At 35.3% G+C, this 3,850-nt stretch overlaps 1 protein-coding gene across 8 annotated transcripts in view; it reads left to right on the forward strand.

The window, feature by feature from the left end:
- Window positions 1–3,850, forward strand: part of LOC106873773 (E3 ubiquitin-protein ligase MIB2) — a 58,923-nt gene that overhangs the window by 28,066 nt on the left and 27,007 nt on the right. The gene's annotated exons all lie outside the window — the stretch shown is intronic.

Raw genomic sequence — 3,850 nt, forward strand, 5'->3', positions numbered from 1 at the left:
TAAACTGTTTTCCAACGGTTTTTCTTTTTCATGAAGCGTCTCCGGAGTTTTCTCACGAAGCTTCTTCCGGAATTCCTCATGAGAAGTGCGTGAGGTCGGCTGTTTCAATCTCGTGCGTATTGTGTTGAAACATCTGTGGTGCTGCTTCTAAGTTATGTGTTATACGTGCAGCTTCTCTTTTTTTTCCCCTTTCTTTTTATTTTATTTTATTTTATTTTTTTTTTGCCCTTTTTTTTGTTGTAAACAATATATGAGCATGTTATTAAGAATTAACCTACACACATCCAGATGTAGCTAAATAATATATTGATTACCAACTTCCATCCTGTTGTTAATTTGGGGTCCCAGACTAGGACCCCAAATTATAAATAATAGAGGGCAGACTAAAGCGCGAAAGGTATGAGATGTTGAGGCCGTAAATAAATAAAAATCTCTATCTTATCTGCATCTTGGAGACTTCGTCGTAGTATGTCAGCGGAGAAGAGATTGAGATAATTTAGAATGGATTTCTCATTTATATATACCCAGAACCTGAAAACCTTAAGGAAAAACTATGAGAGAGAGAGAGAGAGGGAAAGGGACTGATTTAGAGGTGTGTGTGTATATATATAAATATATATGTATGTATGTATAAAGGATTTGTGTATTTGGAGAGCTTCAACCATTTAATCAAATTCATAAGGTCATGTTCAAATTTAGCAAGAGCTGGGTTGGGCAATGGATTCCTATAGGTTTTGAGTTTATAATAGTTTTTCTCCTCACGAGAGTCAGTTCAATTCATACTATTGTTGTCCTTTCCATTATTTTTCATATCAAAGAAGAAAGCATGCCATCTTGGCCTATTAATAAATTCCGTGGTTTTATGGACAAGTGATTCCATATATGCAGTCTTTGAGGGTATGGGGATATTTTTCGTCGAAAAACCCAAACAATGCTTATTCCTAATGCAGCCTATATGAAGTGCTCAACGAGCAGATGAATACAACAAGAGTTAATATTTGTCTCTTTTTCTAGAAACAAAAGGGTTTATAGGACTGCAAAAGAAGTGCTCAGATATAAGTGAGACAAAGATAAAGAAGCATTGGTTATAGAACAAACATTAAATTTGGGTCAACGACTTTACATACAATACCTCTAGCTTTTCTCTCTTCTACAAACCCAGTGGACATTCATATATTTCAATGAAATATGAACAATGGATATAGGACACAAGTTTTAAAAAATTCCCAACAGTTCAACTTCTCTGGTTAACTTTAAGAACTCCAATAGGGGCCTTAACTCCTACATTTTAGAGCTCCATATGCTCCATTTTTCAGGAGCAAAAACCTTTCAATAGGTTTTATAAGATTTGGATTTTGTAATCTGGGCATAAAGATGAGTAGTATGGGATAAATATGTCGTGATTAGAATTTTTGTTACAATGTGTAAAGAAGGAAAGAATCCTCATTAAAATTCTTAATCTCTAATTTTGATGAAATTCGAATCATAAGTATTCCAGTTGATTAGAAAAAATATAAAAGAAAAGTCAACATTGGGTATTTCTGCTAATCATCATCATCATCGTCGTTTAACGTCCACTTTCCATGCTAGCATAGGTTAGACGATTTGACTGAGGACTGGTGAAACCAGATGGCTACACCAGGCTCCAATATATATATATATATATATATATATATATATATACTACCAGTATTACCCAACCCTAATCCTAAACCTAATCCTAACACTAATACTAGCACTAACCCTAACCCTAACTTTGACCCTAAAACCATAACCGTAACACTAACCCTAACCGTAACCCTAACCCTAAACCCTAACCCTGAACTTAAAACCGTAACCGTAACACTAATCCTAACTCTACTCATAACCCTAACCCTAAACCTGACCCTAAAACCCTAACCCTAACACCCTAGTGAAAATCGTGGTATATTTACAAAACATTGACGAACATGAGTTATATTTTACTGAATGATTGTGTACTTGCACGTGTATACGTTTGAGAGAGCGAGAGAGGAAGAGGTAGAGAGAGGGGGAGAAAGGAATAGAGGTAGTTAAAAGTTTTCTTATGACGGCTTCTCTTCACTGCCTATATTACTTCATTAGAAATCTATGGATGCACTTACGCACAAAATAGAGAAAAATGAAACAAATATGAACGACTTGCTCCGAAACACCACCGAATGGGGAACACTTCTCAAAAATAACCTGCAGTTGTTTCCTTCAAAATTCATGCATGCTTGAAATGTACATACATCAAGGTATATTTATAGAAAATTTCATGAAAAAATATTCATTTTCCCAGAAGTTAAGAGGAATTTAAGTGGAATTTCCGAAAATTGTCCCCAACCCCCTCCCAAAACACTTTCACCGAAAATGTTTGTATATTCGGAATCTACATAATAAATGATATATGCATAGAAAATTTCATAAAAAAGAATATTCATTTTTCTGAAAGTTATGACCTTCCAAAGTCGGTGGGTACAACTCTGTAGTTATGCCACATTGACGAACATGAGTTATATTTTTGTGAATGATTGTGTTTACTTGCACGTGTATGCATTTGAGAGAGTGAGAGAGGAAGAGAAGAAGAGGGGGAGATAGAGAACGGGAGCAATGTGTATGTTGTCACTGAGTGCGTGTGTAAGAACGCCGTTCCAGGTAGAAGGGAAGAAATATGAAAGTTGCTAGAAACAACAGCCAAATCTCCCTTAAATCACACAAAGTAAACAGAATTTTTAAAATCTAATTACTGCACTGGAAAGTTCACATCGAGAAAATTCCTTTGATGTAAAAATTTTTACAAAAAAGTGGAAAATGTGGATTTCTATAAACTTTTAAAAAGGCTTCACACAGACACTCAACTTCACGTTTATTATATACTAGCAGTATAACCCGACCTTGTCCGGGTGTGACTTATTATGCCATCTACGATAAGTCTTGCTAGGTGAAAATCAACTAAAAAGAAAAAACTCTTATGATGTAAATATGTTCATAATTCAAAAGATGATAAAATTAATAGGGAAAGTCTGAAGGCTGTTTTGCGTAACATTATTAAGCGTACGTAAATTTCATCCGTCTAATTGGCTGTAGAAATGCTTGTGCAAAACAAACTTTTTGCGCTGCCCTGATTATATATAGCAGGGTAATCTCTTTTAGCAGGAAGTAGGATGGCAATTTCTGATGAAGCAATTGCTGGTGATCTGTTGCTACACAGTTTTGCCAGAATTCTATCAGATTAGGTAGAATATGTTGATGCACCACTTTGCATTATGTTCAAAGTAGCTTCTGGAATGTGGTGAATTGCTGCAGTCTGTTGCTGTCATTTTAAACTGGTTGCTTTCTTTCCCCAGCAAACTCTCTTGTTTGGAGGCATAATCTATGTATGTATTAAACAGAACAATAAAGTTATAATAGATGGCAGGGTCGGTAATTTTCATATTTCTGTAATTTTTCAGATTAACACCCGCACGATTACCCAACCCCAACCCTAAAACCCTAAACCTAACCCTAACACTAACCCTAAACCCTAACCGTAACTTTAAAACCCTAACCCTAACTCTAAAACCATAACACTAACCCTAATCCTAACCTTAAACCCTAACCCTAACCCCCTAACCCTAACACCCTAGTGAAAATCGTTGTATATTTACCAAACATTGATGAACATGAGTTATATTGTAGTCAATGATTGTGTGTACAGGTAGAAGGGAAGAAATATAAAAGTTGCTAGAAACAACAGCCAAATCTCCCTTAAATCACACAAAGTAAACGGAATTTTAAAATGTTTACATCAATGGAATTTTTTCGATGTGAACTTTCCAGTGCAGTAATTATGCGCTCAACATATAAT

This window comes from Octopus bimaculoides, chromosome 5, assembly GCF_001194135.2.
Source record: "Octopus bimaculoides isolate UCB-OBI-ISO-001 chromosome 5, ASM119413v2, whole genome shotgun sequence".
NCBI classification, from domain to species: Eukaryota; Metazoa; Mollusca; class Cephalopoda; order Octopoda; family Octopodidae; genus Octopus; species Octopus bimaculoides.